The following is a 23,529-nucleotide window of genomic DNA, read 5'->3' as shown; positions in this document are numbered from 1 at the left end:
ACCAGTGGCCTAGATTTGGCCTAAAGTAAATACAGAGGTAGGATAGTCATTGTGGCATATGTTCAAGGTATTAAGTAAAATGGATCCAAGAAGAACATGAGAACTCATTGATACCTCAGTACCTGTAAAGAATCGAATGCTTTGTCGTGAAAGCAGAAATGTAACCCAACTGAAGAACAGTTGTTCATGGAAAAAAAGAGAGATATTATCAAGTATACAGCTTCTAACTGAACTGAAGCTGGGACCCACATGCTATTTCTAATCCATTCAAAGATGGTAGTGTAAAGGTGCTCTTATTAAATACCTATACATCACCACAAGTATCTAACACTCAATCTTACTACAAGAGGGTTGTCAAGGACATCAAGGCAAGTAACTTCTCCAAAAAATCTTTGGCAGCACAGCCCTGGAATCTCAAAACATGTCATCTGTTGTCCATAGGATATACCCCACAAGCTACTGCCTGAATCAGATGAGACTGAGTACATACAGCACCTTTCAAACCTTAAAGAGCAATGTAAATGTCAGGCATTGTTATGACTATTAAGAACTGCTATAATCTTTACATGTAACTGGGGGGGAAAGAATATTATCAAGATAAAAGCACACAAACGCTACAAGTTGGACTGAGCCAACTACCCATTCTTGCTGTTCTTTCTAGAACTACTCATATAATCTGAAGTCACAGAACAGAATTTTCAGTATACACATAACTGGCCAGCATAGAAAATGAACCTATTACTCTATGGACCATTAGCACCATGGTACTATTCTCTAACTGAGTCTGAGTTGCTGAGTGTTTATATAGGTTACTTTGAAAGAAATGACTCTATCCAATGACTCTCAAGTATTATTCCAGGAGCAGGTTCCCTTTCTTATCCTGGGTTCTAGCTCCTTAGAGATGTGACATAACAAAACTAAAAATCCAACCCAAAGCACAAGCTCTACTAAAGGTGGTCAGCCAGTCATCTTCAGATATGCAAGGCTTCATATAAATGCACTTTTTGGTTTTGGCGGGGCAATGAGGATTAAATGACTTGTCCAGGGTCACACAGCTAGTAAGTGTCAAGTGTCTGAGGCTGGATTTGAACTCAGGTCCACCTGAATCCAGGGCTGGTACTTTATCCACTGTGCCACCTAGCTGCCCCCATATATAAATGCACTCTTGAGTTTAAACTAAGTCAAATGGAAATAGTAATAGCACCTACCTCCCAGGGTGGTTATGAGAAACAAACGAGATCATATTTGTAAAGCATTTTGCAAACCTTCTAGTGCTATATAAATGTTAGTTGTTGTTGTTGTTGTTATTTTGTTAACCCACCTAGAAATCAGAGAAGAGATAATGGGGATGACAACCACAACAATGACACTGTATTTACACACTGCCTCTCTCCAAGAATCTCAAAAAAAGCAAATCTTATCATTAAAATAACAAGCCTACTGCCAAAGTCACAACAACAATAATTAGTGATCACATTTATGTTTTCAAATGGCTTCAGGAATACTAATGAAGCTTTCACCATCCCACACAAAGAGAGAAAGAGAGAAGCTGGAGAAGGCTAAAATGTGCCTTACCCAGGTCTCAAAGAGCAGATTTCAACCTCAAAGCTCCTCTCCTCAGCCTCAGGGTCTCAGTCCTGGTCAAAAATGCCCATTCCCTCCGTGCTTTAACAGGTATTTTCAGACTGCGATGGGAAAAGATGTAGGCCAAGGCCTTAATAATAGTTTGGGAATAATAGTTTGTAAACTTTCCAATGTTATACATCCTGTGAGTTATTATAATTGTGTAGGAAGGCAGCCCAGCTTAGGGCACTGAGCACTAGCATGTTAACTGGCAGAGTTCAAGTTTCAGCTCTAGCCTTTATCATGTGTGTAACCTTGGGGAAATGGGTTCACCTTTCTAAGCCTCAGTTTCTTCACTGGCAAAATGGGAACAATATTACTTATACTACTACTACCTACCTCACAGGGTTGCTGTGAGGAAAGAAGAACTATGGAAGTACAAAGCGATTCTAATTATGCACTATTGCTGTGAGAGCCAAGAGAATTCTAAAATAGTCCTTTTCTTATCCACCACACAGAATGACCCTCAAGCTCTGCCCTAAATTCAAGTGGCCTCAAAGGAACCAGAAACACCCAGTGAACATCCACCGGAAAGGGAACTCTCTAAGACCTCTACCTTGCACATTGCTAGGGTTTTAGGATTTATTCAGGCCTTCTCCAGGGATCCTGCTAACACCCTCCCATGTTGGCCCAATTAATACTTGCCATGCTTTTGTCTGAGGTCAAACCACAGAGTCTTGTTCAATTTCATCACATTCTACCCTGTTCATAAGCTTATAGTCTCCTAGAACCCCCTCCTTAGGGTTTTTTACCTATTACCAATAGGCATCGCACATAACCAAGGTCAGAAAGCCTCCACCCAATCTGCTAAGAACCAATCACAGCCAAGAGGCACCTCTGAGAAGAAGGAAGGCTGGGGACGTGCCAGCTTAGCCCTGATTCCTCTGATCCAAATCACCCCCCCAAACACATGTTCTTCTGGGAAGATGTAATACTGGCGGGAAGGCAAGAGCTTGTTGTTAGAGAGAGGCTGGTTGATGCCACCTGGACCAGAGGTTTTACAGCCCTACCCCAAGAGACACTAGCTTTTCTGTTGGAGATGCAAGCTGTCAAGCCTGACAAGGAAAGGTAATGGAGTGGGAAGGAAGGGATTGTACACACATAGTCAACCAGCGGGAGAGGATAGAGGCAGGGCCCCAGGGGGTTACTCAGTACTTTGTTTCAAAGCACTTCCCAGTTAATTATTTCTTCCAGGACCCCTCTGAAATAAGATACAAGTAGAATCTGCAAGGCACCAAGAAAAGGCTATAATGTCTGGTCCAAAGCCACCCAGAAAGTCAGTGGCAGAGTAAGGAATAGAATTCAGCTCCCTTGACTTATTTGCCTGTGCTCAATCTCTGGGACCTGTTCCTTAAAGTTGAATGGGGGGGGGGGGGCTCCATCTGCTGTCATTCACTTGGGGATCTTAAAAACTATAACAGCTGGAAAGGAATCTGGCAAACGAGGAATGGGGCCCAGTTGGGGCATTCTGAAGTGGAAAGGAGCAGAGGTAAACAACTATCTGTTGAAAATGCTAGAGACATCATGCAGAGTTAAACATGTACTAGCTATATGATATGAAGAGGAGAAAAACAATTTTTGAGGCCAGTGCTTCTGATAAAGGCCTCATCTCTAAAATATATAGGGAATTAAATCAAATTTATAAGAATCCAAGTCATTCCCCAATTGAGAAATGGTCAAAGGATATGAACAGGCAGTTTTCTGATGAAGAAACCAAAGCTATCTATTCCCATATGAAAAAATGCTCTAAATCTCTAATGATTAGAGAGATGCAAATTAAAACAACTCTGAGGTACCACCTGACACCTATCAGATTGGCTAAAATGACAAAAAAGGAAGATAATAAATGTTGGAGAGGCTGTGGGAAAATTGGAACACTAATGCATTGTTGGTGGAGCTGTGAGCTGATCCAACCATTCTGGAGAGCAATCTGGAATTATGCCCAAAGGGCAATAAAGCTGTGCATACCCTTTGACCCAGCAATCCCACTTTTAGGTCTTTTGCCCAAAGAAATCATGGAAGGGGGAAAGGGACCCACATGTACAAAAATATTTATAGCTGCTCTTTACGTGGTAGCAAGGAATTGGAAGTTGAGGGGGTGCCCATCAATTGGGGAATGGCTGGACAAGTTGTGGTATATGAATACAATGGAATACTATTGTGCTGTAAGAAATGATGAGCAGGAAGAGTTCAGAGAAACCTGGAGGGTCTTACGTGAGCTGATGATGAGTGAGATGAGCAGAACCAGAAGAACATTGTACACAGTATCATCAACATTGAGTGTTGACCTACTGTGATGGACTATATTCTTCTCACCAATGCAATGGCACAGAAGAGTTCCAGGGAACTCATGATAGAAGAGGATCTCCAAATCCAAGAAAAAAAAAGAAAGAAAGAACCGTGGAGTATAGATGCTGATTGAACCATATTATTTCTTTTGTTTTGGATGCTGTTGGTTTTTTTTTTTTCTTTCTATTTTGAGGTTTTGCATCACTGCTCTGATTCTTTCTCTTGTAACAGGATTAATGCAGAAATAGGATTAATGTTATTATGTGTATATATATGTGTGTGTGTGTATATATATATATCTATATGTATATGTATAGAGATATATAGATATAACCTATATCAGATTACTTGCTGTCTAGGGGAGGGGGGAGGGAGGGGAGGGAGGGAGAAAAATCTGAAATTGTAAAGCATGTATAAACAAAAGTTGAGAACTATCTTTACATGTAATGGAAAAAATAAAATACCTCATACATAAAAAAAAAAACTGAAGGGGGAAAACAGAAAAAAATTGATAAAAGTTTAGCAAATGAATGGGATTTCACTACCTCCCTCTTTGCTACTGAATTAAACTACCTGTCAAGTCTCTCAACAGCAGAGCAGCCAAGAACATGCTCGGTGTTGATGTTTAGGTTTTCATTAAATCCTCAAGTAGGTTATCAGGATGTAATGCCTATCAATTCAACAATAAACACATCAACAGTATAGTGCAGAGCAGTGGCGTCAAACTGAAATAGAAACGGGTCACTTATCTGGACATGAGAATCCCTGCTGGCCACATACTGACTGACAACTTCAAAATATAATCTTATCGATGTTCTATTGTATTTCTATTTATTTTGTTAAATATTCCCCAATTACATTATGATGCAGTTGCTGCAGCCCTGAAGAGTGCTATAAGCCTCATGGCAGGTGTGTTTGACACCTCTGGTACAGTGCACTGTCACTAAGGGAAGCAGATGAACGAAACAGTTCCTGCCCTCAAGGAGCTGAGAGGAGGAGAGAGAAGAGACGTACATAAATAGCTTTAGTAAAAAATAGAAAATAAGTATGTAAAAGAAAATAATAGTGCTATGATAGTGCCAAGGAAGAAGAAAAGATTGTTTCTGAAGCAGGGAGAATGAGGAGACATTCCACTGAGGAAGTATCATTTTAGTCGTGTCTTAAAGGAGGAATGGAATTACAATAATGGAAACAAAGGAGATTCTAGGTGCAGGACAAAAATTCAGAAACAGGAAAATGCAGGATGTGTCCTTGGAACAATATGCAATTCATTTTGGATAAAGTATGTAGTAAATGAAGGTGAATGGTAAGAGAGAAAATTGCAGAACTAGGTTAAAATCAAACTATTGTGGTCCTGGGATATCGGGTAAAGGAGTATGGTCTTAATATAGTAGGCTACAGGGAGCCCCTAAGGTTCTTTAAACAAAAATCAGACCTGTACTTTAAGAAGAGTAATTTGGTATCAAATATAACAGATTACAGGGAAAGAAGCTAGAAGCAAGGATAATGGTTAGGAGACTGGGGTTTTTCTTTTGTTTGTTTTTTTGTGGGGCAATGAGGGTAATGACTTGCCCAGGGTCACACAGCCAGTGTCGAGTGTCTGAGGCTGGATTTGAACTCAGGTCCTCCTGAATCCAGGGCCAGTGCTTTATCCACTGCGCCACCTAGCTGCCCCCAGGAGACTGTTGTAATAGCCTATTTTATACTACCTGGACCACTATGAAATCCGTATTTTTGTAAATAAACATGTTTAAAATGCACTAAGGAACTGACTTTTTAAAAATGGGATTAATTATTTTGCAATGTGAGGAATCATCTTGTATTTATGTGTGTTGAAGGTTTAGATTTTTTGCATACTATAGATACGGCACATATAATACTTTTATCTGTACCTCCTAACACATAAAAGATCTACTTAAGGGAAAGGGCATGGGACACCTTAGCAAGTAACTACTTATTCCAGAAACAGGGTTGGCTCTGGACAGAAACACATTAAATTCCCAGGTTAATCATTCTTAAAAAGTCAGTGAATTTTTTTAAAGTAAACTTCACTGACAACAAAACAATCCTGATGAAAAACAGAGGGAGAAAGTGTCCTGTGCAAGCATGCCCCCAATGCTATTTAAATGACCACAAAGGCAAAGCACAAAGCTCGACTTATTATTCATCAGCCTTCCATAATTTTTTAAAGTATTAATCACCAGGAATTTATTAAGCCACTATTTGCCAGTCACTGGGTTAGGTTCTGAAGATACAAGTGTAAAGAATGAAACAATACCTACTCACAATGAGCTTATATTGTGATGGGGGAGGTAACAAAGACATATAAAATGCATAGATAAAAAGCATAAATATAAAGTGAATAAATACAAATATATGCAAAGTGGTTAAATATATAGAGTAGTCTGGAGTGGGTCCTAACAATTGTAGAATCAGGAAAGGCTTCTTCATGGCATTGATTGCCTGTGCATCATTTTATTTTATTTTATTTATTTTTTGCAGGGCAATGAGGGTTAAGAGACTTGCTCAGGATCACACAGCTAGTAAGTGTCAAGTGTCTGAGGCCGCATTTGAACTCAGGTCCTCCTGAATCCAGGGCCGGTGTTTTATCCACTGTGCCATCCAGCTGCCCCCTGCCTGTGCTTCATTTTAAAGGAAGAGAGGGACTCTGGGAGGAGGAGGTGGAAGTATGTGCATTCTAGACATTAGGGATGACCAGTGCAGAGACACCAGGAAATGGAGTGTTCAACTAGTGGAACAAACTAGCACAATGAAGAAGGAGATCCTTCTTCAGAAAAAAAAAACCACCAAAAAACAAAAACTAAAGATTTGATACAGCATGTGCTTTAAAAAAAACCAACACACTAATCAATTCACTCACACCCATTTTGGGAGGGTGGCATTGTAAATGAGCCTAATGAAAAGGAAGGAGCAGCAGTTAGATATGCAAAACTAAAGCTGAACATGCCCTCCTGGGGACTTTGTCTTTTTGAAGTTCAATCTGTCCTCAGCCAACCAGAGAGGACTAAAAGGCCAAGGGGAACACAAAGTAGTTAGGAATAGCAGCAGCTTTGGCTTAACCAGTCCAAGAAAACACAGCTGCCCCTGTTTAAGAGCCAAATAGAATACCCTGGTTCTATACTCAGACAATTTCAGTGTCCCAGCCCAAAAAGAACAAGAGCAAGGTTCTCAATTAGTACACCGGGCTTGGTGAGAGTTTCTAAGATCTGATGAGTCTCATAAATGACAAGAAAATAGAGTAGTACCCTTCACTATTTCTATAGGAAGCAGAGACAAAACTTGGCCAATATGGGAATTTGTTTTTCTTTAATATGAATATTTGTTCCTTTTTTTTTTTTCCTTTTTGGTCGTTGGGGGGAGGGGAAGGGGAAGAATTTGAAGACGGTAGGGAAGGGAAAAGGGAGAAAAAATTTAATTAAAAAAAAAGAAGAGGCATAGACCTCAGATAACAAATCAACTCAATTAATGCTGTCTAGCACTAGAAGTAGTCAGATCTAAATCACTTTGAGGTCTTCAAGCAAAGGCTAGGTAAGTACTTGTCATAGTCCCTGCCTGTAGTTAGGATTTATGATTTGGCTGAGGACTGGACTAGGTGACCTCTGAATCTAAGATCTATGAATACCAACAGAACTGGTTTGCCAAAACATCTACAAACCACCCCCAGATGCTAAGAAAGGCATCAAGAGACAAAGTCCATGAGGATAGAGAGAACTGTGCCAGCTGTGACTGCACTATGGTTTCCAGATGAAGGACAAAAAAGAAACAAAAATAGGAACTCCCATAAAGATGACTTTTTTAAAAGTGAAAACTCCACCCAAACTGGAAATAAAATGGGCACCCAATGACTGGAGTATGGTTGAACAAAATGGGGCATATAAGTGCAACAGAATGTTATTGCACCATAAGAAATAACAAACACAAGGGAAATCCTTGATGCAGAGGAGAGTAGGCAGAACCAAAAAACAATACACATAATGGCTACAATTATGTAAACAAAAAGAACAATAAAAAGTAGCTGAACTCTGAATAATCATCATTACTAATCTTGGACCTGCAGAGTAGATGATGAAACACACCATTCTCTCTTTTTGCTGGAGAAATCTGGGACTATGGGGGAAGAATGTAGCTGACTCTTTCAGATAAGGTTCCTGTGTTAGTTGGCTCTGCTTAACTGTTTTTCTTTATTACAAGGGAGTGCTTAAGGGTGGTTTTAGAATATCTAGAAATAATGTGATGTAAAAAACAAAGGGCATCCATAAAACTTAACTGCATGCTGTAGATAAAGGGAGAAATACTGTTTGGTGATGTTGGTGCTGTCATAAAACATAACTTTATCTTGGTTGTGGTCCGAGATATTTTCCCCAAGTCACAATGTTGATTAGGATAAGTTATACTTCATGGATGAGGGTGACTTTTCTTTGGGGGGGAGGTCTTTAAACCACATTAAACAAAACAAAAGCATAAATGGCTTCATTTTCAGTTTGGAAGAGGAAGAATTGCTCCCTACTATGTTCCTGATCCACTTCCTTCCTTTAAAAAAAAAAAGGCACCTCAAACCCATTTCTTCATTTGATGTCACCTATCCTTCACTCTAGGCAAATAAGGTCAAATTCTAAGACAGGATGGTGCAAGACTACACAGGTATAATTAGAGATACAAAAACACCAATGATAAATGAGACAGACTATCTTTATGTGGAGGTATTGCTCATTAATGATTTATTTATAATGCCAGGAAGATCACACCATCTGACAACTTCTGACCTCTGGGAGAATGAATTGCAGAGGTTTTGCTGAAAACTGAAAACTAGCTACCTAAGATCAAAATGAAAGAATAAAAGCTGATGGTTGTGGTTTTGAAAAACACAACTAATTAACACTTTATGTTAACAAACCTGAATAAAAACACCCAATCACTCAAATTCTTGAGATTCAGAGCTGGTGGCAGGGCCAAAACAAGTTACAAGACAATCACCATTATTATCTGGCATTTCTATAGCTCTCTTTATTGGCCTGGCACTTTACAATCATTAATGTCTCCTTGCAAACACCGCATGAGGCAGATCAGTGCTGTTTAATCTCATTTTTCAGATGAGGAAACTGAGACCCAGAAATACTTCCCTACCGTCTATAAGACTTAGTGTGTTAGGTCACAATGTCTTTAAAGGTAATAGGTCAAACCAGAACTTTTCCCAAATCTTTAAGCTTGAGTGAAGCCAGACTCAAAAAGAGAGTTAAGTATTCAAAGTTAGGTTACAAGTTTCCTTACATTCAACTTACCTTCTCAGAATCAGTCTTCAACCTTCTAATCTCAAGTCTACCATAGTGTTTTGGGGCATGGAAGTTAGAAGTGACCCTGAGGGCAGCTAGGTGGTGCAGTAGATAAAGCACTGGCTTTGGATTCAGGAGGATCTGAGTTCAAATCCGGTCTCAGACACTTGACACTTACTAGCTGTGTGACCCTGGGCAAGTCACTTAACCCTCATTGCCCCGGAAAAAAAAAAAAAAAAGAAGTGACCCTGAGCTCTTAAGGGCTATGCCAGTAGGTCCTACCAAGATAGAAAGGCTATATCTGGTGTCTGAGAACAAGCCAATTTATTTTGGAGATGTTGGCAAGGGGGCAATTGTGGGTTTTTTTGGCCACAGAAACTTACCAAGATTACCTACTAAGGTGATCTATATTGATGGAGAGAGAGCCCATACCAATAAAATTACTATTCTTTGCAGTACTAAAATAATTCTACTCAAAGTATTTCTTTGAGCCTGAGATTTCTCTTGGCTATGGTTAGCCCACAGGCAACGTCTGTTGGCAGGGGATTCTCAATTCATTCACTGAGTCATCGGGATTTATGTGCTGGGGAAGCAAGAGGAAATAGGTCTCTTTGAAATAATAGGTACAATGGCAGGGAAAGCATTCTCAGAAGCTCAAAAATGAAACTTGAAACCTAGTCCTAAGTTGTGAAGGGAGACACAGAGGAGCTGACAGAAGTGTTCCTTTACCGGTCTAGAATTGTTAATGGCTAAAAAAATCTATAAGGTAGACAGGACCAATCTATGATTTCTCTTACAATCTTACACCCCACAGCAAGTAGCTGCAGGAAGGTACAGGAGATTGAACTTGAGATTTCTGCCTCATCCCAGAGTACTCCAGTGCAGGGAGGGCCACACAATTTAAAGAAAGAAGAATACTGAAGTACTAGCTCTCCAGGCTTCAAATCCAGTGCTTTTTCTATTACTTCAATAAGATAGTGTAGTGAGCTGTAATAGCCAGGCCTCAAACTTGGATTGGACTCATTGGCTCCAAGTCCAGGCCTCCTCCCACTACCCCTCCAGATGAAGTTCTAAAATCTGATTAGCTTTTTCATTTAACCCACAAGAGAAAAGAAGTATCTTAAAAGTAACTCAAAGCTCAAAAAACACGGTGGTGAAGGATTGTGGGCTGAGGGGAGGGGAACTGACAATGTTTTCCTGAGAAATGTGGAACAAGGGAAAGAGAAGGAAAAGTTCCCAAAGCAATTGACCACTCTTTATGGGAGTCATAAAGTCAGAGGCATCAGGAAGCCTGCAACGATTGTCTTCGATTGGGTACAGACACACCAGTGACATTTTAAAACAACCGTTATCGACTTGGTTTCCTTGTGATATCTTCCAGTCCCAATTCAAGCACGTCTTCCAGGCTGACTGTCTTACCAACAGCCAACATCAAAGTCCTGGACCCTGGGGAAAGAGTTGGTGGGACCACAGCCGTCACAGTTTCCTCTCAACTGCTGGAGAGCTAGAGAAGACTACCAAGTTGGATAAAATTGCCAGACAATTAATAGTGACAGAGGGAGTCTAATAGTTTGCAAATTTTCATTCGATCCTGTAAAAATTAGAAATAGAGAGACAGATACACAGGACTGTTGGGAAGGATGGGGAAACGACCTTGGAGAGGAGGTGTGATGAAGTGACACGAAAGCCTGACAAAAATAAGGCAAAAGTTCACCTGACAGGACTCTGGGTGTGGAGGAGTCCAGAGTTCCTGTGGGAGGGAGGAGATGAAGATGATGGTCACAGAGCACTCAGCACAGCACGGTGAGAAGACAGCAAGAAGTCTTAACTCCACATTTAAGATTTATCCTTTAATGGACCCAAACTCTGCCACTTCTCCTGGGCATTTCTTTGTCAAAAAGGACTACAAGGTATGGGGCAGCTAGGTGGCACAGTGGATAAAGCACCGACCCTGGATTCCGGAGTACCTGAGTTCAAATCCAGCCTCAGACACTTGACACTTACTAGCTGTATGACTCTGGGCAAGTCACTTAACCCCCATTGCCCCGCAAAAAAAAAAAAAAAAAAAAAAAAAAAAAAAGGACTACAAGGTTTCTAGATAGGCTAATCCAGCAATTTCAAATTCAACTCCTCCTCCCCTGAAACACACCACCATTGCAGCATATGAACAGCAAGACTCTCATACCTGGGAAGGGTCTATGTTTTTGAAAACAACACAAGGAGTTCTAGAAGCTATCATGCAAAAGCTTTGGGCCAAAACCCAATGAAATACCACAACCTAAACCCCTACATTGGAGGGAGCTCCTCTGTCTGACCTTGCTTCTCCCCCCTCACACCCTATTGAATACATGGAACATCTAAACACCAACTGGAAGAGCCCAAGAAACAACCACAGACTAAAAGGATGTAGAGCGCCGCATCCCACATTGGAACAGCAGCGGCCAACTTTTATAAAGTACTTTGTGTATGTAAAGCAGGTTTGCATTTGAGCCATACAACAAGCCTGTGAGATAGATATTATCTTCATCTTACAGATGAGCAAACTGAACCTTGGAGGTCTAGTGTCTTGCCTGAGGGTCACACAGGCAGTAAGGGGTGAATCCAGAATGCAAGATCAGGCCTAGAACTTGGCTGACTGCTTCAAAAAGTTAAAAAAAAAAACAACACACCACAAAATAATTGCCTGAAAGGAATAAAAAAAAGGTAGCCTGATGTCTACACATCTAGTGGGCAAGACTATGTATCTATCTGTGTTCTTCTCCATTACTCACTTCCCTCACTGCTGGACTCCATCAATAGAGCAGGTTAAGACAAGGAACCTAGCAATCACTGTACAACAGAGTAGGAAGGACAGAAGGTGGGCAGAGCAAAGGCAACTCAGACACTGCTACCCTATCTGAGGAGCAAAGAAAGGGGCCTTCTCCCCATCTACTTCTCCATGCCAGCTAATGATCCTAAAAAGAATGGCCTATTGCTTGGCCCAAATCTCCCTCGAATTTCAAAAGAGAAATAAGCACCCTCAAAAATAAGAATGATAGTATTCCAAATCAATTAAAAATCAGTTACCCATAGATCCCCCCCAACAATTTACTACATATTCAGAGAAGCTCACAGATCATTCAAACTGGAAACAACCTGGTTTAATAGGTGAAGAAATAAACAAAGTCCCGAATGGTGACATAACTTGCCCAACATTGCACAATTAATGACATGACCAGGATTAGAAACTGGGTCTCGTGGCTCCTAGCCCTAAACTTTTTCCCCAGCACCACACCTTCCACAAATGCTAAGTCAATTCCACAAACGTTCATTAAACACCTACCATTCCAGACACAGTATTGGACACTGGGGCTATAAAGACAAAACCCAACTTCCCTCCAAGAGCTTCCATTCTAATGGAATAAACAACACATTCAAAAACCATAGGATCATAGATTGAGAGCTGAAAGGGATCCATTCAGTTTGACTCTGACACCCAGAGGTTAAGTGTGCCCAGGGTCACATAGCTATTAAGCATCTAAGGAAAGATTGAAACTCAGTTCTTCCTGACTTCCTTAGTCCTGCTCTTTTCACTACACCATGCTATGTCTAAATAAATAAATACAAAAATATATACAAAGTAATTTCAAGGGGAGGAGATCATGACAGGTCTTATGTAAGAGGTAGCAACTTAGCTGAGGGAGTTAGGGATTCCAAGTACCCTAGATGAGGAGAAGGAACAAATTATTTGGGAAGAATTTATACTAGCTAACGGGCCAAGAAGCAAATTGTTCATTCAAAAAATCTTAGCTGAGATTCACTATATGCCTGTACTAAGTACTGTTGGGAATTTAGATGCATTATATACTATTCCTGTCATATCACTGGGCCTATACCTTCTAGCAATCTTAGCCATACCAAGGTCAGAAGAGGGTTAAACCACAGGTGTGATGTTTAACAGGCACCTGCCAATATTACCACTACCTTGCATTAATATAAGAGCTTTGGGGGCAGCTAGGTGGTGCAGTGGATAGAGCACCGGCCCTGGAGTCAGGAGGACCTGAGTTCAAATCCGACCTCAGACACTTAACACTTACTAGCTGTGTGACCCTGGACAAGTCACTTAACCCCAATTGCCTCACTAAAATATATATATATATATATATATATATAAGAGCTTTTTTTTCTGCGAAGTCAAATTACTTTCACATGACCTTATTTGTCTTTCCAACATCTCTACATCCCTATTAAGAAGACAGCAAGAGGGGCAGCTAGGTGGCACAGTGGATAAAGCACCAGCCCTGGATTCAGTAGAACCTGGGTTCAAATCCAACCTCAGACACTTGACACTAGCTGCACACACACACACACACACACACACACACACACACACACACAAAGACAGCAAGGTATAGTGGAAGAGATCTTTAGGCTGGGATCTGAGATACATGATTCTTAGTCCTAGCTCTGTGACCACTGACAAATTATTTTAATCTCGCTAGGTCTCTGTCTGCTCCTCTGTAAAATGGGTGGCTTTGGATCTCTAAAATTCTGTGTCTTACAAGAGCAAAAGCAGATACTATAATCTCTACTTAATGGAGATAATGAAGTACACAGAGGTCATATTTTCTTGCATAAAATCATGTAGTCACTGAATTTTGGATCTAGGAAACAAAGATCCAAAAAGAACCCATCTTCCACTAAGTTACACACAAAGTGTAATACAGGCCAGTCTGCTCAACAATAAGAAGGCTGAGAAAATAAGCAGCTTGGGAGATTCTCAGGCATGGAAGGGGAAGAAGAACAAAGGGACATATAACCTTAGACCTGGTTTAAGTTGGTTCCTTGCAAGACCAGCTTCTACCAGGAGTCTGTTCATTATGGAGTCATTAACCACATCTATTGGGTGATGGGTATACTCTTTCTGCTGACTCAGGCACTAGAAAATAATATTGTTCTCTACCCTCTTCCCATCTGAGTCACTTAGAACTGAAAAAAGATCAAATTACCCCCTATTCTCTCCTGTCCACTCTCCTCCACACAATCCATCCCTTCCAGGGTATGGTCAACTTTGGCCATAACAACAATAATCATAATAGTAGCTCACATTTATACAGGACCTCATGGTTTATAAAACACTTTCCTGACCCTTCTCTCCCCAAAAAACCCTGTGGTCCAGGTTGAACACCTTTCAGAGATAAGAAAATTGAGTCTTAAAGAGGTCAAATGACTCACCCAAAGTCCCCCTGGTGGTTAGTAGCAGAAGCTGGACTTGCACACAAGTCTCTTGACTCCCAATCTAGTGTTCTTTCCACCACACCACTCAGAAGCAGCAGCTAAATAAATTACTTCTGAGGCTCCACAAATGAGATATTCTGAGTAGAGACCCAGTTTCATAGAGATCAGTGACCCAGATCACAGAGTATACTTTTCCTTACCCTGCCTAGCACAGATCTCTACATAAAGCCTCACTAGTCCAAGCCATTGAAAATCCAAACACTTCCAGGTAAATTCATTCTAGACCAAGAGTTCATTTTGGGGTCCCTAAAATCACTTATTTAGTCCTACTGTCTACAGTAAAAACCAGTGGACTTCACTACTCTAGATGGATTCCCAGATCTGGTCAGGCTCAGGCCTGATTTACCCTTCCTAAAACAAAGATAGTTCATTCTCTCCCTCTCTCCACTAGAATGGTCTCTTTATGCTGCTATCCCGGAAGGACGTTGAAGCCCAAGGGCTATGGCATTACCCCCATGACCCTGGTAAATGTTGTTTTAATCAATACTAAGTTCTTCAGAAACATTGCAAGGTGCCCTTCGTCCCCAAAGACAAACCAGGAAATAAGAAAAAAGGAAGAACTGGAATCCACCACGCAGGATGGGCCCCCTAGTCTGTGGGGCCTCCAACAGTTCCTGGAGTCACAGGGTATGGACGTGGAATGAAGGCTGATACTTCCTCTTATGTTGACTTGGGGAACTATAAATCTAGATTGATTGGTTTCCCCTCCCCCCCAATAAATTAATAAATAAAAACAATATTTGAGGAATAAGGACAACCAAGGACAGGCAAGAAGTGAGAGCACTCTGTAAGAGGAACACCTTCTGGCTAGCCCCTAGAGCTTTCCAGGTAACATCTGGCCAGAGGCCACAGAGATCCTCCCTCTGGCCATTTGCTCTGGCCCAGGCTCAAAAACATCTTCCCCCTGAGCTCCCTGCCCTGGAAGCCCCAGGGTTACCAAAGGGCGGGCTGGCTGCCTGCCCTGCTCTCCTCCGAGGCTGCTCTGCCCACCCCACGGTCGACGAAGCATCTGCTCCATCCTCCAGGGACCCAAGTCCCCGAAGCTGAGTCAGGAGCCCCCGCCTGCCTGCCCTTGGCTGCGGGGACCAGCTGCTCCCGGCCACCACCTCCGCGGCATCCTTCTCCCCTCCCGTCCTCTCCTCTCCCTCCCGAGAAGACGGGCAAGTTCAGGAAGACGACAGCAACAGTAACAACGGGCTCCGGTCACAAATAAATTAGCACTACCTCCTGCCGACTTTTCGGGATGCCCAGGAGCGCCGGGAGCGGCGAGATGGACCAACTGATGGACGGAGGGATGGACGGAGCTCGCGCCGGGCGGGGCTGCCCGGGGCCGGGACTGCAACAGTTTCACTTAGCCCGCGTTTCTTCCAGGTCCCAGGTCCAGAGCTCAGACGGCCGGAGGGAGGGCCGGGGGCGGGGAGGGGGTGCGGAGGGGAGGGGCCTGGCTGCGGTGCGGATCCCCTCCTTCTTTCCCTCCCTCCCTCCTCCCCGGCCCGGCCCCGGTGCGCGCCGGCGGCGGCGGACAAGGCTGGATTCGGCTGGGCTCGGCGGCCCGGCGTGGGGGCTCCCAAGGGAGCCGAGGGGTGCAGTGAAGGCCCTGCTTGGAGCTCTCAGAGCTCCGGCTCCGGGCCGCACTCACCCGCGCAGTCCGGAGGCGCCCTCGGACGCCCCGCGGCCCCGGGCCCCCCAGCCCAGCCGGGCCCGGCCCCAGTCCCGGGCCTCCCTCTACCAGCGGTCGGGCGCCGCGCCACAACTTCTGCCTCCGGAGAGAGCCGGGAGAGCAGCGCCGCCCCTGCCGGTCTCCAGCCTCCCTCCCCACGCCGCAACTCGGTTCGGCTCGGCGCCGCTCGCCCGGCAGCTTTGGAAACTGTTTCCTCTGCCTCAGCCTGAGGAGCCCAGCCGAGCGCGCTCGGAAGTCCAGAAACCCGGCCTTACGCCGCCTCCGTAGCGTAGCCCCCCATCAGGGGTCCGGCAGCTACGGCGCGCCGGGAGCGAAAGCGGCTCTGTGAATCGCGCGCCGAGACTACAAGCCCCAGAAAGCTAGGGGGAGGCTGGAGCGGAAGCTGAGGAGCTGACCATCCCAGGACAAGCCGAGGCATGCTGGGAGTTGTAGTTGATCTTATGGCACGTTGCCAATGGATTGTCCTCAAGTCGGGATGGATGTTCTCAATCTGGCTTCAAAGCTCAAGGTGCTCGAGATGCTCATTTAGGGGCCGCGAAGCTGTCCGGGGTTGGAGCTTGAGGAAAGGAGTGCGTGTAGTGGGATTGTGACTACATACCCCAGGATGCTCTTCGCAGGGGTGGGGCGAGGAAGACAGCTGTAAGCGCCTCGGACCCCCCCCCCCAAGGTTCCCCTCCCCCCCCCCGTTACCCCCCTTCTCTCCAGCTCCAAAGATGCTTTCCTACCTCCTTGGCGTCCTACACCTTTGTCCCAGCTCCAAGGACCCCTCTGCTTCCAGAACGCCCCTGCACGTCTCTGTGCACTTTTGCCCCAGCCTCAGGGACCTCCACCTCCCTGAGCCCCTCTATATCATTTCTCCTTCACCCCAGCCCCAAGGACCCTTCAGCCTCCTCAGTGCCCCCATGCCTCCGCTGCCTCCCTAGTGTCCCCAAGTACCCCTCTGCTTTCTCAGCGCCCCATCATCTTCGTCCCAGCTTCAGCAATCACCCTGCCTCCTCAACCCTGCTAGGCCCTCCTCCCCCTGGACATTAGACCCAAGGATTCCCCCTGCCTCTTCAGTGCTCTCACATTCCGTTACCCCTTTATTCCAGTTCTGGGGATATCCTCCTCCTTGGAAATTCTTCCCAGTCCCTTCTCAATCTCCATATTTTGCCTCCTCACACCTCTGCCCCTTTTCCACATTCTCCACCGGATCAATCTTCCTCAGTCGTCATCTTCAGACCTTACCCAATACATATCTGCTTCTTTGAAGCCCTTTGTCTCCTCAGGGTCATTTCGCATTTTCATTCTCCCTCCCCAGGCCTTCTAAAGACTATTTCTTCATTTGGTTGCAAACCCTTCTCAATCCCCATCAGCCTTTTGTCTTAATTAGCATCTTCAGTAGGAACCCCTCAAACTTCCCTCAGTTCCCATTTGCTTCAAAACTTCTCCTAGCTTTCTCATTCTGCCTCTTCACTCACTTCCTATCCTCTTTTTTAAAAAAATGTTTTTATTATGAACTAGAAATCATCAATAAACAACCACTTATTATACAAAGAAGGCCAAAAAAATGGATTGTGTATGAAACTATGAATAGATCACTCACATCTTGGGGTTTTTTCATACATATTAAATTTAACATTGTAGGGCCAACATCCCTCTTCTCTGAGAGAGGGGTAGCAGAGTAGAAATATCTCTCTATCTGCCCTACTAAATATTGATCACACAGTTAGGATTGATTCAGAACAAAAAAAACATTTTTCTGGCCTTTTATCTCTTAAGGGGGAAGGTATACCAAGCTCGGTCCCTTACCACCAAATGCAGTTTACAAGAAAGAGCATCACAAATGATAAATAGTGAATAAATCCATTTATCCAAGCTAAGAGCAAACAGAAATCAGAGAAATTATACAGATTAGAAAATACCAGAGAATACACAGAGTGAATATGCTCTTTTGGTAGAAGGGACATATCTCAATTTGACAAAGAGAAAGAAATCCTGATCTCATCCAAAGGGAAATCCTCTGAAGTCTTTAGAGAGGCAAGCTGGATAGCAGAGACATGTTGAGGGGCCATTTCCCCTATTTGTTTGTTTAAAAAAAAAAAAGTCCTTCCTGGAGTTGATCCCAAAGAGATTCCAGGAAGGAAACTCCAATATTGCCCTCAGACTCTTAAATGTGCTCCATTCTCACCAAGGAAAAAGAGAGGACAAAAGGGGAGTGACCTAAGGGCACTGGAAGGGGGAATGTGTCCTCAGGCATCCCTCCAGGCACAAATCATATGATTTAGGCTTGGATAGGCCTTATCCTCCAAACAGAGCTAGAACCAAAGTTTTAAATGTCAGTTATAATGGGGCCAATTCCCTGGGTGTAGAAGAGGGTGGTATATTTCTTGTCCCAACCCTCACCTGCTCTAGTAAGGGCCAGGGGCATTATAAATTGCTGTACTCAATGATAGGTATCTTCACCAGCTCCTCAATCTGGTCATTACTCTCTAAGAGGCAGAAGAAGCTCCCAGAGGGTAGGGATGGCTCTTTCCTCAGACTAGGGAAAATATCCCCGCCAGGAATACTTACCCAATTTCCACTCCTAACAGAGATCTGGGAACTAACCCTTTAGAAAATGATAAATGTTGGAGAAGATGTGAAAAAATTGGAACACTGATGCATTGTTGGTGGAGTTGTGAACTGATCTAACCATTCTGGAGAGCAATTTGGAACCACCCCCAAAAGGCTATAAAATGGTGCATACCCTTTGACCCAACATTACCACAATTAGGTCTACATCCCAAAGAGATCATAAAAACTGGAAAATGACCCACATGTACAAAAACATTTTTAGCTACTCTTTTTGTGATGGCAAAGAACTGGAAACTGAGGGGATGCCCATCAATTGGAGAATGCTAAACAAGTTGTGGTATATGAATGTAATGGAATACTATTGTGCTGTAAGAAATGATGAACAGGCAGATTTCAGAAAAACCTGGAAAGACTCACATAAATTGATGCTGAGTGAAATGAGCAAAACCAAAAGAACACTGTACACAGTAACAACATTGTGTCATGATCAACTGTGATCCACTTAGTTTTTTTCAGCAATACAATGATCTAAGACAATGCCAAAAGACTCATGATAGAAAAATGTTCTCCACATCCAGAGAAAGAACTATGGATTCTCAATGCAGATTGAAGCATACTATTTTCACTTTTATAGTTAAGATTTTTTTCTTCTTTCTTGTGTTTTTTTCCTTTTGTTCTGATTCTTCTCTCACAATATGACTAATGTGGAAATATGTTGAACATGACTGTAATGGGTAACCTATATCAGATTGCTTGCTGGCTTCAGGACAGGGGAAGGAAGAGAGGGAGGGAAAAAAATTTGAAACTCAAAATATTAACAAAAATGAATGTTAAAAACTATTTTTACATGTAATTGGAAAAAATAAAAGGAAATACTTTTTTTCAAAGAAAATAACTTTTTAGAAAAGAGTATTTATGGGGCGGCTAGGTGGTGGGGGCAGCTAGGTGGTGCAGTGGATAGAGCACCGGCCCTGGAGTCAGGAGTACCTGAGTTCAAGTCCGGCCTCAGACACTTAACACTTACTACCTGTGTGACCTTGGGCAAGTCACTTAACCCCAATTGCCCCACTAAAAAAAGAAAAGAAAAGAAAAGAATATTAAGGTGGCATATAACATTTCCTCAAAGATGCAAGATATATTCTCTCACAAATATACACAGGAGGTCCTTTGGAAGAATAGGCTCAAATGATGATAGGAAGGCACATGTGTAGTAACATTTGTGACCAAAGGATAAACTCACAGCTCCTGGTTGCCAGAAGTCCTTTCTTTGATTCCATAACCAACACTCTTTCCTGGTAGAAGGGGGTATGTTCCCCAGAGCTTGCTCCCTCCCTTAGGTGGCTATCTTGCTATATACACTTTCACCACTAGACCAGGCCATTGTTTGACTGGCCCACTGCTTAATGGAAAAATTGTCCAAGTTTCTTCTGCTGTTCAAAGCCCCCAGAGGTATGGTTTGTTTGGGTAGCCACTTGTGATGTTACCTTTTTGACTCAATTAAAGAGGAGTTTATATTGGAAACAGGGATTAAAGGTACAAACAATCGTATTTACATTTTTTAAAAAGGTAGTGATGTCTGCTGCCTTGATTGATTGAAGTGAAGTTGTAGAGCTTCACTGAAGGTTGGGGCATCCTTTCTTCTGGGCTCCCTGGAATCTGGGTCATCAAAGTTATTCCCTTCATGAGGGAGAAGGCAAACATAGCCTTCATTAGAGGGCAAGGAAATATTGAACAAATGTTTCCTCATCTGTAAAATAATATAGGGGCAGCTAGGTGGCACAGTAGATAGAGCACCGGCCCTTGAGTCAGGAGTACCTGAGTTCAAATCCCGCCTCAGACACTTAACGCTTACTAGCTGTGTGACCCTGGGCAAGTCAATTAACCCCAATTGCCTCACTAAAAAAAAAAAATAATAATAATAATATAGAGAAGGAAATGGAAACACACTCTAGTATCTTGGCCAAGAAAATCCCAAATGAGGTCATGAAGAATAGGACATATCTGAACAATGACAGCAACCCCAGGCCCAGAACTCTAGTCTTTTGACTCCTAGTCCAGATTTTCTTCTACCAAACCCCACAACCTCAGACCAGAATCCTGGAATATTGCCCAAGTGTAGAAATGTCAGGGAGGGGAATTAAACAGGGAAGCCTCAGTGACTTTACTAGCCTCAGGTTAAAGAGAAGTCCAAGTTATCTTTTTGTTTCTTTTCTTTTTACCCCTTTGTTTCAATAATTCAATGAAAAAGCTAGTCAACAAGCATTTGTTAAAGGCTTACTATGTGCCAGGTGCTGTGCTAAAAAGAGGGTTCCTGCCCTTATAGAGGTCATGTTCTAATGGGGAGACAAAATGCAAACCACCATGTACATGCAAGATATATATAGGGTAAATGCAGAAGGACTGCACTAGCAGTGGGGAGGATACTGGGAAAAGTCTCCTGAAATAGGTAGGATTTAAGCTGAGTCATGAAGGAAACCAGGGTAGTTCAGGCGGTGGATATGAGGAAGGAGAGCATTCTGGGTAAAGGGGACAACCAGTAGAAAGGTGGAGAGTTGGGAGACTTTTAAATGCTATTAAATGGTTATGGGGCAGCTAGGTGGCACAATGGATAGAGCACAGGCCCTGGATTCAGGAGGACCTGAGTTCAAATCCAGCCTCAGACATTTAACACTTACTAGCTGTGTGACCCTGGGCAAGTCACTTAACCCCAATTGCCTCACCAAAAAAAAAAAATGTTATTAGGTGGTTTAATACTATTAAACAAGCATTTAGTAAGAGTCTATGTGCAATGACTGCCCTCAAGAAGTTTTCATTCTACTTAGGATACAACTTGTGAACAGATAAGTAAATATAAGGTAACTGGAGGAGGGAGAGAGTGCTAACAACGAGAGGGATGATGAAAGGTGGTCCAGCAGGAGGTGACATGAGCTGAACCTTGAAAGAAGCCAGGGATTCTAAGAGGCAGAAGTGAGGAAGGACTACTTTCCAGATATGGGGGACCTCCTGATCAAAGGCTTGGAAGTGGAGGTAGAATGCTCAATTAAGGAACAACCAATGGGCAGGTATGGCTGAAGTAGAATATGAGAAGGGGACTGTCTAGGAAGGTAGGCTGCAGTCAGACTGCTTGTGACTGATTTATATTGTTGACTTGACCCTAATCAAGGGTTCCCTAATCCAGAGCCTTCCCTCCCTACTCACCCCACCTCCCTATATACTCACACCCCTCCCTAATGCTGAGAAGCTGGTTAAACTAGACAAACCCCTCCTGAACCAGGAAGAAGCCTGGTAAAGCTCACACAAGAATGACCTGTTGCTCATCTCTTACTCAGGTTACTTCCAGGCACTCTCTGCATCTCAAATATCCCCTGAGCCAACAGTTTCTGATCTCCCCCTATAAACCCACTCAAAACCCACCTCCTTAAGAAAGTCATTCCTGAACTGGTGGGTGTTTAGCTGGGAGAAGAAAAGACAACTGGAAAGACTTGTTCTATTTGACCCCAAAGGGCAGAATTTGGAGTTAGGAGGGAGGAGAAACATTTAGGCTTGATTTAAAGAAAAAATTCAACCAGAATCATCCAAAAGTAGAATGGGCTGCCTCTGGAGGTAATGGTTACATCCTTGTTGGAGGTCTGTCTTTGACCTCCACTGGAGGATGATTGAGGTGTGATAGATAGAGATATGGATATGGATATAGATGGATATATGTATCTGTGTGTACATATATATATATATATATATATATATATATATATATATATATGATTCTTTATTTTTGCTCAAGTTGAAGTAGATGGCTACCAATTCCCATTCCCACTCTGAAATTCTGTAATTTTGTTACTATTCTTTTTTGCAAGGGAACCTTAATCCACCCATAAGAAAAAATACCTTCTCTAGACTTTCTCTAGACATCTCTTACATACAAGTATTACTGTTTTCTCAAACATATTATGTTTGAGAAACATATTATGTATGAATGATTATGTTTTCTCAAACATAATCATTCAAAATGTTACTGAAATCAAAGTAGGTTTTTGTCATTGTGTGGGGGTTTTTTTTCCAATCAATTGAAATGAGTAGTAAAACTGCTCTTGTGTAGGGATACAGATGGCAAAAATTTTTACCATTAAAAAACTGTCCTCTTGCTCAAAGGGTTGGGAGCCACTGTTCTAATGTAAAGGTGTTTTGAATCTAGTCAGGAGATTTGGGTTCCGATCCTAATTTACATTTGTGTTTGGGAAAGGAATTTTCTTAAATCTTTTTTTTTTTTTTCCATGAGTATTGCCTGCCTCTCCCTTCAGTCTGGGGGCACTAGGAAGGCAGAGTCAAATCTCCTATATCATGTCTCGAGAAATGTAGGCGCTCTGTGCACAGTGGTTGTTGACTCTTCAGGGTGGAAAGTGGAAGGAGACCCAGCCTAAGAAACAGGAGATACGGGCTTTAGCCTCATCTCTGTCTATACGTGTGACCTTTGTCAAATTACTTCCTCTCTTTGAACTCAGTTTTCTCTCCTGCACGATAAGGGTTGTTGAACTAGAGAATCTCTAAAGTCCCTTTCAGCTATGACATTCCATGGTCTGCAATCTGTAACTGACTTGGAAAAGGTCCTGTAATCATAAAAATTTTGCAGACAGGAAAATAGAGGTACAGGAAGCCTAGGGTCTGGGAAGTCAGAGGAAGGAAGCCTGGCTCTCTCCTTCCTTCTCATCCATATGGCTCTTAGGACCTAACTTCCTACCCCCCTCCTACGGGTGATAGGAATAGAATGGGGTGGAGGGAAGGACTGGGGGAGGCTGAAGGTAGGATGACTGAGGG

General features: G+C 42.9%; 1 protein-coding gene across 3 annotated transcripts in view; it reads right to left on the bottom strand.

The window, feature by feature from the left end:
- The window catches only part of CAPN15 (calpain 15), a 112,807-nt gene extending 96,676 nt beyond the window's left edge, over window positions 1–16,131 (bottom strand). For 2 of the 3 annotated variants that reach the window (XM_043975686.1, XM_043975689.1), the window contains exon 1: window positions 15,705–16,131. The gene's annotated coding sequence lies outside the window, so the exon portion shown is untranslated. Of the gene's footprint in view, window positions 1–10,917; window positions 11,003–15,704 lie in introns of those variants that run through there. The other variant, XM_043975688.1, reaches the window with a different exon arrangement.
- Between the last annotated feature and the right edge of the window lie 7,398 nt (window positions 16,132–23,529).

The sequence above is a fragment of the Dromiciops gliroides genome, chromosome 1 (genome assembly GCF_019393635.1).
Source record: "Dromiciops gliroides isolate mDroGli1 chromosome 1, mDroGli1.pri, whole genome shotgun sequence".
Classification (NCBI taxonomy): Eukaryota; Metazoa; Chordata; class Mammalia; order Microbiotheria; family Microbiotheriidae; genus Dromiciops; species Dromiciops gliroides.
This window is presented reverse-complemented; position numbering and strand designations above follow the sequence as displayed.